Raw genomic sequence first — 15,961 nt, 5'->3', positions numbered from 1 at the left:
GCAAAGCTGCTTTCTAAACTGCAAGAACTTCAGGCTTGTTGGGAAGGAGAAGTCTTTCCAACTTTTCACATTAGATAGGCCTGAGACAATATAGGCATACATTCTGAAATAAGCACTTGAATGCATTTCTGCATACTGAGAGGGTTGAGAGGCAAGCTTTTAGGTGGGTATAAAAATCTATTGCCTGGATTTGTTTAAGATTAGAAATCTTGTGGCATTTCTCTTACCAGGTTCCTGAAGACAAAAATGAATTGTGCATAAGGAAACAGATGTTCAGCCGGGGAAAGCCAGTTTTGAAGCCAGTGTGTTGCTATGTTAATTTATATTAATGGAAAACATGATCCAGGAATGATGCAAAATGACAGGAATGTTCCAATTGGAAAACAGAGACAACGTAAAGACTTCCAGGACCTCATGTTACATATACAAAAGCAGAAAAAGCAGGGGCAGATACTAATTTAGCCTTCTCACAGCAGGAAACCGAGGCCCAACTTTAAGAAAGCCCACATTTCCTTGTGTGAATGTTTATATGGGCATCCTTTATTTTATACCACCTTTCATAAATTAGCAGCATGGTGAATTACAATAAAAATATCAAAATGCAATAAAAGGAAAAAAGACCTAGAAAAAAACAAACACAACAACCCCAAAAATCATATTCTGATGAAATATTGAAAGTGCTAAATCAGAGCCTAACTGCAGTAACTGGTGGGCTGGAGGCAAATAAACTGAACCTCAATTTTTAAAAAAGAAAGAAGGCGGTACTATGGGACGTTGGTTTGTTTTCCCCAAGGAGTGTGTTCATCCTCTATCAGAAGATGCCACAGTTTCCCTAAAGCAACAGGTTGGCCCTTGAAGGTGCTCCATGATCCATCTTTGACACCGGAGGCTCATTTTGCTTTTGTGATATGGAATACCCTTTAACAGTCTATGCTGGTGTGCCATCTGCAATACTCCCTGGGCAGAGACTTCCATCCCTCAGTGATCCATGCTCTGATAACCTCCAGGTTAGATTGTACCAGGAGCAAGCCAGCCAGCAGTGAATCACACAAAGTAAGTGGAGTTAACTCTTTATTAGAAAAAGAAGAAAATAGGATCTGCACAGGAGTGTCACACCTAACAAACACAGCAACTCTTCTTCGGTAGGTCTTGCCCCTATGAAGCAATTGTGAAGGTCCTCACCTCCTCACAGCTGTCTAAGTCCCCTCCTCTTCAGGGTTTGCCCCCAAGCAATCTGAGACTACACCTGCATGTCAGTCTTTGCTCCCCCAGCTTCATGTCTCTTCTGGTTCTGAGAGACCAGCAGGGAGGGGAGCTTGTCACAGCAGGAGGGGGCGGCACCTGTGCCTCTTCAACAGCCAGACTCATCTCTGCCTCTTGGCCTCCCTCCTCTTCTGTTTCAGCTTCTGCCTCTGATAGTCTGCTCCCTCTTCTGCTTCTGACCAATTGTCATTGTCCTACCACCAATGCCCTGGCTCTGAGCCTTCTTCCCTTGAGGGTTCCTTAGATGGTTCCTCCCACCATTACTCTGCACCCATCCAGTCCATGACAGATTGCTATAATTCACTCTATGTGTGGCTGTTTTTGAAGCTGGTACAATAAACTGTAGTTCAGAACATGATAGCTAGATTACTGCCCGGGTGCTATTATCATATTATACCAGTTGCACTGGTTTTGAGTTCATTTCTGAGCCCAATGCAAAACCCTTTATGGCTCTGGACCAAGATACTTGTATTGCTGCTTGTATGTACCTTCCCACTCATTAATATCTTCAGTAGAGGGATGTAAAATATTCCTGTCTCAGATTCTGTAGAGCCACTGTTTATAATGCTAAGTGAGATGGACCAGTGGTTTGACACCGTATAAGGCAGTTTTCTGTGTTCTAATAGACATATACACTTCCCCCATCACTTTGTCCATATACACTCCTGGTGCATATGTGTCTCTTTCAAAGAAGATTGCATATATTTGAGTGACTTTCTCTAGAATCTCATTCCCATCCCAATCAAAGGACTCAGCAGCATATAGCACTTTCTGCAACCACATCACAGAGGTTCCACCAGCCTGGATGTCAGTGCATCAGTGGTGGTTCTGGCAGGTATTAAACATATTGGCAGTGATGGCAGGACCAGGTCCAAATCTAAACCATGGGAATGAAGTTAGCAATGGCAATGCTGATTTTGTGCTGATGTGAACCATCTGACTTGCCACAGTGCTACAACAGTTGCTCTCTGAAATTAAAGCACGTTTGAGTGGATCAGATCTGATTATTGTGTGAAACAACCACAGCATTGCTTGCATGCCTGCTGCTAGCTGTTTTGGCAGTCTGTTCCTGCAGAAGGTTGATCACACAAAATATGGTTTCAGCTGCTCTGAACTATTTGGCATGGTGTCATTAGTTTTCAGGAGACAACTCGGCCTGAGAATTCTATGCTACAATTGTGTAGAAAGGGATGGCAGTGGAAAAACAGACAAACACTGTCAATAGCCTTCCTTCCAACCCCCTTGCCCTCAAATAAACCCAACTCTTCTGCCTTCTCACCTTCTGCCTCCCCCCCATAACAAATGGCCTAATTGAAAAATCACTGTATGCATTGTGAATGACTGTTAGCTCCCAACTCTAATAGTCATCTTCACAACAGTCTTTGACATCCTCCTACCTTAGAATGACTTCAGCTTTAACTCAGCAGACAATGATATGTAGCGTCAAGGGATTCACAGCATCTGAAACCACCCCGCCAAAAAAACCCCCAAATCCCCAAACATAAACATGTTGTTGGACCAGAAAGTCTATTTCTGATTCTTGTTCCTTTTTGGCCATGGGCCAGTTTCCATATTAACTGCCTTTGTGTAGAATAAGCATGCTCAACGAAAGGATTGCAATGGCCTCGGACCACAATAAATTGCCTTTGGCTCATCTCGTATTTCAACATTATTCCCTGAAAATGCCTCTGGTGTTAGGGAACTATCTTCCTGGGACTGTGTGAAGCACTCATTAGCTGTCTCTGGAGCAGTCTGAGCTCAGTGGGGAAGCAGAAGAGGGGAGAGTTGCTGATTGGTTCTAACTCTTCTCAGTTGGCAAGTTGTCTACTTCTAAGCTATTCATAATGTGGGCATACCCAATTAGCTGGCCTGCACTGGGTGTACTTTTCCCCTTCAGAATCCTGAAGAAACTAGCAACTACCTTGGAGCTATCGTTTCAGCCATGGACTTCTGGGCATCAGCTTCCTGGTCTTTATTTCTTGCATGTTGCAGTGAAGAGAGGGAATAATAAAATCACAGAACTGTAGAATCTGAAGAAATCTTGAGGGTCATCAAGTCCAAATACCTTTAATGCAGGAATCTTTTGCCCAATATGCCCTAAGATTAAGAATCTCATGCTCTACTGACTGATCAAGTTGTAAGTTGTCAAGATGTAAGCAAGTATACGATTCAGGAACAAAACAAGCTCTAAAGATGCCCAGCCAATCCCACAATCAGGGGAAATGGTACAGAAGGACCACAAGGTCAATGTTGTCTACAGCACTCTGGTATCCTCCAAATGTTCTTGGATTACAGCTCCCGTCATTCCTCATGATCTGGATCTGGAGTTCAACAACATATGGGTGAAGCTGATCCACGCTGACTTGCAGCGACTATCCATGATTCTGGATAAGTGTCTCTCCCAGACCTTTGCATGCACTGATCTGCATCCCTTCATGATCTGGCCAATACCTAAGCAAGCTCTTGAAAAACTTGTTCCATTTAGTATTGTCTTTAGCTTCCATATTTCATTGCCGTCACATTGAATAGGAACCAAACCAAGGTGCTAGAAATCAAATTTAGCATCTGAGTGTTCAAATGAGGTCCAGCAGTTTATACCTGGTGAGGGTCTGACTCAGCTTCCTCCTGAGCTCCATTCTTTGTGCAAGCATTTCAGATCCTGTACGCAGGCATGCTTCTTCTCTCACAGACATGGTGACATAGGTTTCCATTCCAAAGCTTAGTGGAAACTGTGTGAGCAGATGGAAAAAAACAATAATGGCCCAACGTCTGTTGCTGTGGGAACACCAAAAATATCAAAGGGTTACAGTGAAGAAGGCTGACATCTTGAGCTGGCCACATAGTGAGCTCTGGTCTTGGAAAACAAAGTAACTAAGAAGCTAAATATGAATGACTAATTACCACTTTCATTCACTTGCTAGTCTCTTAATTCACTCTGACCTTTTCCATATAAATTGCTGCTCTCATCAACTTCTGGCAGACGTTTGACCTGCAGTCTGCATATTTACAGTTACCCCTCTGTTTATAAGCAAGACAACATACACTAGGCTGCCTTCACTTTTATTTTGTCTTTCTCTGGTGTGTCTTCTATGAAATAGTGCTCTTTCCCAGAAAAAAAAAGTTGGAAACTTGGAACAGGAACCTGATAAACACAGGCACACTTAAGAGCATTGTGTCATTTTAGCTTGCAATGACATTAGAAAATGTGGAATTCCTTGGCACGGCTGATTTTTTAAAATAAAAAATTGCCACTTTTTAGAATATATTTAATTACTATACATCCAGCCCTTCAATTTTCCTGCACAAGTGATATCTGACATACACATAGCACAGAGTCAATAGTTTATTTACAATAGGGTTGCTGCTGTTGAAGATTCCCCCATCAAATAAAAAACAACAACAGGATTTTGGCAGGGAGGGATCCTTCTGAATTTGCTCTCTTGAATTCTGTTGCTCTCTTGAATACATCACAATCGCCTGGAGCGCTGTGATGTATTCAACTCGCTGACTCTTGCGCTTGTTGTTCTCTGTGCGCAAAGTCATAGCGCTGGTGGTTCTTAGTTGGCTGGGGTGCGAGGTGTCTTGTCATAGCCAGTGTCAGCTCATTGAAAGTGCATGCCTCTATGTCCCTGGGTGCCACCAGACCTTCCAGTAGAGTGATGGCGGAACTTCTCAGCACCATCAGTAGCACTTCCACCTTGTCTGCCTCCCTAGTGAAGCCTTGTAGTCGGACATAGCTCCTTATTTGGCGGAGCCACTGCGGCAATTCTGCAGGATGGCTCATATCGAAGTCCGGTGGCTGCCGACTATGACTGGTGGCCATCCTCAGACCTGGAGCAGTCACTTGTGCGATTGTGGGTGGTTGCGAAGACGCGGCAGGCGCGGTTTATTTTCCGGGACTATTTGCTGAGTCCAGTGGGGCAGTGAGGTCGCGCTTACTGCAAGGTGGCAGGCGACAGTGCTGAGGTGCGGTCTTGGGCCTTTGGCAGCCGGCAGGAGCTCATACATCCCATCCTCATCACCAATGTTAAATGTTTGGAAAAAGTCAGAAGCCCAAGGCAGTATAAGTTCCTCAACTACGTTTATTCATCATTGTCAGTGACAATGGCTCACTCATAGGAAAACAAAACCCGAACTCACAGGACTACTGTGATGGCCTGGGAATCTGATTCAGAGGCTGAAGCGGAGGAACCCCAGCCTGCACAGGAGTCCCCGCCTCCATGGCCGGCTGAGCTGGGGCAGGGCCTTGGATCTGAAGCGCCTGCACCTGTGCCGGATCCTCAGGAGCAGGCACCAGGTGATTCCACTCTGGCTCTGGAGGTGATTGAGGACACAGTGCCTACAGGTGCGCCTCTCCCAGCCCTGTCAGGGGAAGGTGAGTCTCCCCCTGGGTCCAGTAACCCTCCAGCATCTCCTGAGCTGCAGAGGCTCAGGGCAGAGAGGCGGAGGGAACTGGGTTCTCTCAGGAGGAGTGCTCGCCTTAAGGCCAGGAGAGGCGGGTCACCCGTGGGCCGGGACCGCCCCTGGCCTCAGAGAAGATAAAGGCCAGTCAGCCCGGTCCCAGGTTGCGGGAGCAACGTCCTTGGAAACCTGTTTCTGCCAGCACCCAGACCTGTTCTTCAGGAGTTCCTGACACGCCCGGCTTCCTGCTTTGGACCCCGCTTCGCCCTTGGTGGACAGTCTCCAGATCCTCGACCCAGGACTGGACTCTGCCCACGCCTCTCGGTAACCCCCCCCCCGGGTCCAGCACAACTACACAATAAAAGCCCCAATATGAACTGACCGTTGACAGTTGACAGTTGAAAGTGCATGCGCTTACTTGCCATTAGAATGTTCGTCTACCAACACTTATACGATTGGTTAGAACGCACCTCGTAACATAAAAAGTGTGAAACCCAATACATAACAGTGATGGTAAGGTAATCATATGTGCCAGGAGTTGCCAACCTTTTTGAGCCAGAGGAGTATTGAAAAAGTTCTAGTTTTAGTTACAAATGACTGCCATGGGCACCAGGCCAGATAGATCACAAAATGGCTGCCATGGGGGCACTGCATAGCACAAAATGGCTGATGTGGAGCATGTGGCATGAGAGAAAATGGTTGCCATGGGATAATGGGTCTACAAGAGCAGAAAAGGATATCTCACCAACCCTTAACCCCACATCAGCCGCCCCATCAATGTTGGCGGCGGGGTGGGGGTGGGGAGCCACCACTGTGCAGGCCCACAGAGATAAGCTCTTTGTTCAGAACAGATGGAGGGTGAGCATTCAATCCTAGCATCCAATGAAACATAGACATGTTAATCAGAAGTGTTCGACGTAAGAGCAACTGAGGCAGTGCAGACAAGAACTGAGCAGGAAAAGCAAACAGTCTCATGTGTGCTGTGGAATTCTGAGGAAACAGTTACTGAAACCTTTTGTGGGTGCCACTGGAGATACCGGTAGGCCCAGCTGTGCTTATAAACCTAGATAATAAATAATGCTTAAATGAAGAGCCTTTTTTTTTTTGAAAAGCTGGCAGGGAGCCTTTTTTGAATAATTTACAGTGTACAGCAGGAGGCAACGGAGCAAAAAACAAACAAATCCTTTAACTGTTAGTTTGGCTTGCACCCTGGAGGCTTGTGTCAACAATCAGAGCTGGGCACCAAAATAGTAAAAATATGTCTGGGCTGTTCTATTTGTGCTGGGGGCTCACACAATTGTATGCTCCTCCATACAAAAAGGTATTTCAACACCAACAAGTTATGTACATTTCTGTTCACTGCTTCTTACAAAGGTTGTTACAGAGCTGGGAAAGAAGCATAAAAGGCATCTCTGGGTGGCATATAATCAATCAGTATGTGTAAATTAAGATGGATGTATTGGTGTTTATTGTACTTACGGTCCCTTGCTAAGGACCACTCCGCCTCTACCAGTCCAAAATCAGAAAGTATATCAAATTGCACTGCCTATATGCCTACCATAGTTTCGTCTGAGATTGAAATGAACCCAAAGAATTCAGCATGTACATACGCATTCCCATCACTGTCTACCACAGATCTCATACCAAGAGACAGTCCTATGCTAGAAATGTATGCTGCTTCATCTGCTAAAACTGAGTCTCTCTCAAAATTTGGCCACACAAATTTATTAACTCATTCTGTGCCTTCTTGCAGATGTGTACTTAGTATTTCCTCCCTGTTTTCAAATGTTTTTTGAATATTCTATCCCGTTCCTCAGCAAGAACTCAAAAGGTCTATCCTGTTACCTGTTGTACTGGTTTTCCAAGAAAGAGCAAAGTCAAGTCATCCACAATACACAATGGCTGATATTATCTAGAATACAGCTTCTATTTATTTCCCTCAATAGCTCTTGCATTTGATTTATTAAGCCAAATGACACCTTTTTCCTGTTCATGATAGAAAGGAAGATAAAAGCATCTTCATGTGAAACCTTATGCTATTGACTTTGTGAGTGCTCTTTGTACTTGGTACAGACTTTTGTATTAAATGTGCCCTGTACCCCTTGTGGGGAAATAAAATGCAATAACAGTATACAGGTGCTTTCAAAACAACAGAGAAGGCTAACCAAGGGGAACATTCAGAAAGCCATGCTTGGCAAAATACTCTTGGACCTCTACTATCATGCCTAAAGTCATAGCTACCTGAAGGGGTCCAGCACTGTGTGCGCAGCTCAGTTTTTAACAATTCTAATGGGGGATTTGCTTTCAATATGTATTTCCCTCCATCCAGCTTTTCCTGCTGTTCAGGTTGCACTGTACTAGCTTCCACCTTAGTATTTTCAGTTGGGATGTTCTCTGACCCTGGATATTTTCTGGTAGGAATTTTTCCACTTGGCAAATTGGGATGGGCCATTTGGTTTTCGCCTACCTTGTAGCAATCGTCACAGCTTTGTCAGGTTTGGTGGTTAGGCATTGGTTGATCTTATGATGGGGGAGGGGAGGTGTGGCCATCACCTGCCCCTCCAAGCTTAAGGGTATTCCATTAAAGGAATCCAGGGGTGTGGATCTTATCCAAAGTCTGGGGCTGGGCTAGGGCCATGCCACGGGAACCCGAGTTGGTTTGCATTGATGGGGCTCCCCCTACTGGTGGTTGACCCTTACTGGACTCCCTGCATGACGGGCAGGAGTCAGATATAGTTGGGTCAATTCCAGTGCCTAAGCCAATACCGCTCACATTCTGTAACCAATAAAGTTGTCGCCTAAATTTGCTCAATAACATTAACCTAATATCTGTGTCCTTGTGTCTTATTCATCAACAAGGGGGTGGTCTCTAGGTCTCGACACTCAACTGGCCTTCAAGGAGGCACTGATAGTTGGGCTTGGCAGCCATTTTGATAGAGTTAAGTGTTGTTTCCAAGGTGAAGAAAATATTGATTGAGGCCCATAGGATTTATCCAATAGTAAACATTAAGAGACAAAAGCTTAATGTTTGTGAGGTAGGATGGAATGTAGCCATTTTCAAAAAGCTGGGTGTGGTGTTTGTTTCAGGACTCCCACAACTTTCAAAGAGAGTCTCATGACTTGAATCTCAGGAAATATTTCATAAACAAACCTGACGGTCGCATGCAAATAACAAGTGAGATGCAATGCCAAGGTTTATAAATGAGCTGTCAGCCACATCTCAATGACCTGGCTTTGTTTGTGTACTCATGCCACAACTCCCTGGCTTAGTTCCACAAAGAGAGGTTTTATGAGAGTGCATTTATGAGAGTGCATCAAAGGCACTGATCAGCATCAGGGGAGTATGTCAGAACAGCTTATGCGTCTTCATTGGTGTAATTCTCTATGGCATATGAGAGAATCAGTTTAAATGCAGTGGCTGTTAATCTTTAAGCTTCATTCATACCAGTGGTGGTAAATCCACATGATGCCTTGGAACTCTTTACGAAATAAGTTCTCGATATTCTGGAAAAGCCACCAGGCGGGATTCACCCGACAAGCCCTGTCAGTGGAATCCCTGCGCAAGGACTTCTGCTTGCCTAGTGGGGCTTTTCTCCATCTTTCTCTCCCCCCCCCATGGACCCTGCACCAACATACCCCCAAATTGTTTCAGAGGGGTGTGAACAACTCCAGGACTGTACAGCGGTAGGGCAGCAGACCTGGCAAACTGGGATGCTTGTGCAGATAGAACAAGCGGAAGCATGCATCCTTGAATTCCACCCACTAGGTTTCATTGAAAGAGACCCACATCTTTTTAAAAGTGCTGCAAATGACTACCATTCACCCACATGCTAATATGTAGATAGCCATTTGTGGCTTTCTGAGGAGGGAATGCTTCTTAAGATGGCGCCTCCTGCTTTACATGTGGAAGAACAAAATGCAGTTTTTCTTTACAGCTATTGCTATTCATATATACATCTGCAGACGGAACCAACGGACCAATTGATTAACGTGTTGATATACACACTACTAACCAACATTTCTTCAGCTGGGTGTCAACCCCATTCAGCCCCTTTGCGCACACAGAATACAAGTCTGTGTTGGTTCCTAAGAGATTGGGAGAGATTGCTCCTGGATAATGTATTGGCATTCTTTGTTTTGTTCTCATATTTTTATTGTAATTCTTGACATTTTAGAAACTGGGAGGTCCAAACAAGCACATATTAGGCAGGCTTTGTACTGCTAAAGCTGCATCCTAAACCTGACATGCTCGGCAGGGACACCTGGCTCTGCTATCTGCCAGGATAACCCAATATCTGGTCATTTACATTTACTTGGAAATGTTTTGGCTTTCCTGCTTTGCTGGCAGGACAGTTGATGGGCACAGGCCCATCTCCTCTAATACTACAGAACACACACTCAGCATGTGAAAGAACTATGTTCAGTCTCTGGCCTCTCCCAGGGTAGAAAGATGTTTTTCCGAAATTCAGAAGTCACAGTAGGCAATACCAGGCTCGATGAACAAATAATCTGGTATATGGCAGCTTTCTATATTCCCTTGCATAGCTGTTCTGCAACAGGAGCAAAATGCAAAACTGTGTAGATGGGTCGTGTTGATGGGAATCAGCTATATGCTTTCCCTAGTGCCCTCCTCACTCTGTATCAGAGATGCAAACACAAATCCCAGATACAGGGAGCTGCTGCACTGTTTCAACATCCCATACCCTTTTAAAATGTGGCTCTTTTTATGGGGAGGGTATTATTGGGTTGGGACGTGGGTGGCGCTGTGGGTTAAACCACTGAGCCTAGGACTTGCCTACCAGAAGGTCGGTGTTTCGAATCCCTGTGATGGGGTGAGCTCCCATTGCTCGGTCCCTGCTCCCGCCAACTTAGCAGTTCGAAAGCACGTCAAAGTGCAAGTAGATAAATAGGTACCACTCCAGCAGGAAGGTAAATGGCATTTCCGTGCGCTGCTCTGGTTCACCAGAAGCGGCTTAGTCATGCTGGCCACATGACCAGGAAGCTGTACGCCAGCTCCCTCAGCCAATAAAGCGAGATGAGCGCGCAACTCCAGAGTCGGCCACGATTGGACCTAATGGTCAGGGTCCCTTTACCTTTTTTATTATTGGGTTCTTGTTTTTATTTTAATTTTATATACTGTGAACTTTTTATGTGAACCGCCCTGAGACCTTTGGGTATAGGGTGGTATATAAATTCAAATAATAATGATAATGATAATAATATACACACACTGCAGTAGCAACATTAGTAAGAGCCTGCCAAAGGCCCATCGTGGCCAACCAGATGTCTTTGGGAAGATCAAAATCAGGACCCGGGTACAATAATAATCTCCTCTCTTGTGCTCCCCAGCAACTGGCATGCTACAGTGATGCCAAAAGGGCAGTGCTGCCTACATTGCTCCCCTTTTGGTCCACAGTGTTTGTTTGTATTCACTGAATTTATATCCCGCCCTTCCTCCCAAAGGAGCTCAGGACAGAAACTGCAGATCTCACTATTGCCAGGAACTGCTGCAGATCTAAACAGTGTCTGCCAATCTTCCTGTTTGGAAGGTAGAACTCTCAGAGAGGAAAAAGTACCTGCATTTCCCAGGCGTGCATCCCATGTCTCCAGCTGCATCCACTGGACAAAACTGAGAGCACATTAAAGAGCCTTGAGGGGGTTACCCGAAGTAATATTTTAGTATTATTGTTGGTAGGCATTTTTAGTAAAGCCTTGCTCCTTGCTCTTTGTTCCTTTACCATTTCATAGTGAAATGTTTGCAGATGAGAATCAGTAATGCCAAGGCTCCCCCTCATGGCCATACTGTTAACATCTCCTTGTATACATTGTAGGAAAGATGCAACAGAAACACTGGTGGTTGTTTTTTAATATAAAAAATAAGCAAGTCATATGTGGCTTAATATTGGAATGCAAGAGAACCTAGCATTTTAAATCCACGCGTCAAACTTGTCGCAGTAGAACGACGAGTCATTATTTGACTATCAGTCATTATTAATACATGTAATAATTAAAATGCTGGACTGGTTTCTGGTGTGGTCCTTTGCCTACCTGCTCAGAGGTACACGCCGCGGAGTTCAGCAGAACAATTGTACAATTGCAGCCTTAGGCATAGTATGGCACTGTTAAGATCCGGTAGTTTGTTCATTCTACTTACATCCCCATGACCAGCGGGGGTCACATTTATCACCCATCCACTAAGGTAAACAGGGCTCAGACCCACCAACCTCCGTTGGCCCTCAGTCAGCCTCCACCTCCCTGCCTTCTTACTTACATCCACGGTAGGGGCTGGTGGACCTGACTGCTGGCATCTTCCTCCTTAGGCTCAGTTTTGCCCTTGTAGAACACAGTACGGAGAAAGATGGGGACAAAACTAAAACTGGTTCCACCCACTGTCAGATTCCCTGCCTTCAGCCCCACAAGTCCCAGCCACTACTGCCTATGACTTGAATTAAGTTAACTTTATTCCTCTTTTATAGATGGGGAAAGAAAATTGGACAGAGAACAACTTTTTTCCAAGGCTACCCAGACAGCATGAAGCTAAAGATGGGGTTTTAATTCAGGTGTTTCAGATAAGGATACAGATACCTACCTATCTCTGCTGGTTTTTGTTCTCTTCCTGGCCTCCTCTGACTCATTTTTATTCTGTGTCCTTCATGTAGCCCAATATTGCCAGAACATTCCTATATATTCTTGATTACTCAGCTGCATGTTGTGCTATGCTGCTCTGATACATAAAACCTTACTATGATAATATTTTAAATTCCACTTGTGGAATGCACAACCATTGTTATTCACAACATATGACACTGAAATCACCTGTTTTTTAAATTGAGCATGTGATTGTAATTTGTGACTGCCATCCATTGTTTCTGTTTGTTCAGTACCTTGCAATATCGTTACTCAGAGCACTGGATTGGAAAACTCACTGTCAGAATCCACACCCTTTCCCTTGTCCCCCCCCCCCCCCCCGGATGGATGCTCTCCCCATCATCAAGGTCTGCAAGGAAAGACTACACATCCATCAAAGTCCTGTAGTGACATAGAAAATATAAATCAGAGCCCAGGAAACTGCAGCAGTGTTCTGTATTCTGGTCCTATTCTTAAACAAAATACTGAATAGAATGAATGTATTTTGCCTATAATCTGAAGAGAGAATCGCAACTATTTCCCAAGCAAGAAAGAGTTCATATTTAGTTGTTTCCCTGTTTTAGCTATATCAGTGGTACCTTGGGTTACAGACGCTTCAGGTTACATATGCTTCAGGTTACAAACTCCGCTAACCCAGAAATAGTACCTCGGGTTAAGAACTTTGCTTCAGGATGAGAACAGAAATTGCGTGGCTGCGGCGGCGCGGCAGCAGCGGGAGGCCCCATTAGCTAAAGTGGTGCTTCAGGTTAAGAACAGCTTCAGGTTAAGAACAGACCTCCGGAACGAATTAAGTACTTTACCCGAGGTACCACTGTACAGTATAGTGCCATATGTTTTGGTGCCCCCTTGTGGAAAAATCATGCTATATTTACACATAGTTCATTCCTTGGGAAGATGCTTTGGGCCAGCTAACCACTGGTTTAGAGCAGCAGTCAGTTTCAAGCTGAGGTTCAGTCAAGTATCATGATCAGATGGGAGTTTCTAAAAGTATGAGAACTTGTTTTGTTTGTATATAGGTAATACATAAATAGCATAGAGTGCCTGGGTGTAGCCAAGGGGGGCAGGGGAGCAATTGTGCCCCCCAGATCAAGTAAAACAATACAATGGTACCTCGGGTTACATACGCTTCAGGTTACAGGCGCTTCAGGTTACAGACTCTGCTAACCCAGAAATAGTACCTCAGGTTAAGAACTTTGCTTCAGGATGAGTACAGAAATCGTGCTCCAGCAGTGCGGCAGCAGCTGGAGGCCCCATTAGCTAAAGTGGTGCTTCAGGTTAAGAACAGTTTCATGTTAAGCACGGACCTCTGGAACGAATTAAGTACGTAACCAGAGGTACCACTGTAGAATACTTAACTAACTGACCGATCACTTTGGTTCTGCCCCCCCAACAAAAGTGCCCCCGCCTAATTAAAAAAAACCTGGCTATGCCCATGATAGAGTGATACCCACAAGGAAGCCGAGCTGCCCTACTTTGTTTTAGTTCAGGAATATTTATTTATTTACGAACTACATTTCATAGAATCACAGAATCATAAATTGTGGAGTTGGAAGGGACCATGAGGGTTACCTTGTCCAATCCCCTGCAATGCAGGACTCTTTCACCCAGCATGGGGCTTGAACCCATGACCATGAGATTGAGACCCTCTTACTGTATGACAACAGCATGCACATTCAGTGAAAAACTTATTATCATTTTCCACTCTAATTTTGTATTCTGATTGCACTGCAGAACCTTTAGCTTTGCATGAATGTTTGGCTAAAATGGCATCGTGCAATAAGCATCATCCCAGTGGCTTCATTTCACCATGGGCTTGTCTCTCACATGACACTGAGGGCATGCCTGGGTTTGCCACCACATGGACCCTTGACAGGAAGCCATATCCTATCCTACTCCTCTGTCTAGTGCATTTGCATAATGCTGGTGTTTGCAAAGATACGTGTGCTGTATTCCCATGTTATATATTTAGCCGCGTACATATGGTGGCCCATGGAGGGGGGGGACAGAGCCACTCTTCTGACACCAGCACTGCTGCAGCTCACCTGGATGGAGGTTGAGGTGGGACAGGGTGGTGGGTAGATGGGATTGTGTGGGTGCTTTGAGGGAGCCAATCCAGGTCTACCATGGGTGTAGCTGTGCAACAATCCTGGTGTCAGGAAAGTGACTCCACAGCACCACCCCTACACACAGGCCACTCTTGGTACATGCTGAAAGCATGAAGCCCTTGGTACAGGCCAGACGTGCCATCTTCTCAAGATGATTGAGGGGACCTAATGTGATTCTTGAAGTCATGCTAGTGTTAGTGCGTGAAGCCAGGGGCAGAGCCAAATGCCCTCTGAACCATTGAGGGGCCCGGCCCCCTAAAAAAACAAACACGGGGTGTGGGTGTGTGAAAGTGCCTCGACCCTCAGGAGCTGACATCTATGGTACAGGCAAGATAAGCTTGCTTCTGTGGTAAATAAAACCTGTATTACCCCTGCATGTGTGACTGTAGTGTAGTACAGGTAAAAGGAACCCCAAAGGGGCTGAGGATATGTATTTGGGGGGGGGGAAACCTTTAGTCCCTGGTTATGTATGCATTATACCATTAAAACACATTCAAAGCACGTTCTTTAGCCCAAATAATTCTGGGCACTGTAGTTTACCCCTCACAGAGATGCAACTCCCAGCAACCCTTAACAAACTACAGTGCCCAGAATTCTTGGGGGCAGTATGTGCTCCAAGTGTGCTTTAAAGGTATGGTGTGTGTACAGTCCCAAGGGAGAGGAAGGAATTATTCCATTTTTAAAAGTTTTTTAATTGGTCTGGAAAGTTATAAACTAACTTTCTAGAATGTACTCTTAAGTACAGTGGTATCTCGGGTTAAGAACTTAATTCATTCCGGAGGTCCGTTCTTAACCTGAAACTGTTCTTAACCTGAAGCACCACTTTAGCTAATGGGGCCTCCAGTTGCTGCCGCGCCGCCGGAGCACGATTTCTGTTCTCATCCTGAAGCAAAGTTCTTAACCTGAGGTACTATTTCTGGGTTAGTGGAGTCTGTAACCTGAAGCGTCTGCAACCTGAAGTGTCTATAACCCGAGGTACCACTGTACATAACTATGAAAGAGTTCAAACTCTGATTTATTTATTTTTTACAAAGTATGCATTTCTGCTCATAAGTCCTATGATTAACATAAAAATAAATCCCTTTCAAAATAATCCAGAAACTGTACGTGTATTGATGTATGAACACTAGAGGGGGAAAATCCCTTTCTCGTATTCTAAGAGCCCCTGTGAAGTGTGCTGGTTAATTTATTTAATAAATCAGCCCTCTGAAGAGTCTACATGCTCAGTCATCCAACTATTTGCTTCTGCTGTGCAAACAGGGCCCAAGGAATTGCCAACAAGGAATAAGGCGTTATAGTTTAACTCCAGGAAGTTTGCTTAAAATAAAAAAACACTTCAGCAAGCACTCTTCGAACTCCATCACTTAACCATTTCTCGAGGAATCTGCCTCATTCCCTTCCCCTGCTAATGACTGACAAGGCAATGAAGAAAACCTACTGCTTTAACCTAGAGGGTATCTCAGCAATAATTTCTTTTCTATAATCAAGCTACTGAATCATATAATCAAACATCAAACATCATGAGGACAAGGATATTGAAAGTA

Source organism: Podarcis tiliguerta (genome assembly GCF_965153285.1).
Source record: "Podarcis tiliguerta genome assembly, chromosome: 2".
Taxonomy (NCBI): domain Eukaryota; kingdom Metazoa; phylum Chordata; class Lepidosauria; order Squamata; family Lacertidae; genus Podarcis; species Podarcis tiliguerta.
The sequence above is the reverse complement of the archived record's forward strand: the minus strand, read 5'-3'. Positions refer to the sequence as shown.